Source organism: Buceros rhinoceros, unplaced genomic scaffold, assembly GCF_000710305.1.
Source record: "Buceros rhinoceros silvestris isolate BGI_N320 unplaced genomic scaffold, ASM71030v1 scaffold26532, whole genome shotgun sequence".
Taxonomy (NCBI): Eukaryota; Metazoa; Chordata; class Aves; order Bucerotiformes; family Bucerotidae; genus Buceros; species Buceros rhinoceros.
In genome coordinates this window covers 1-216 of record NW_010401024.1, presented here as the reverse complement: position 1 = coordinate 216, position 216 = coordinate 1, and positions in this window count along the sequence as shown.

Genomic DNA, 216 nt, shown 5'->3' with positions numbered 1-216 from the left:
TCCTCTCGGGTGCCCCAAAAACCAACACCCCCCACCCAGAGGAACTGGATTCCGACTGGCAGCTCAGCCTAGTCTGGCCGAGTCTGGCACCCAGAGCCATCTTGCAGCCTCGGCACATAGGGCTGGTTGCACACCAAGGCAGGGTGCCTGTTCCCAACCCCACAGAGCCCATCCCCGTCCCACAGAGCCAGTCCTCAACCCCATGGAGCCCATCCC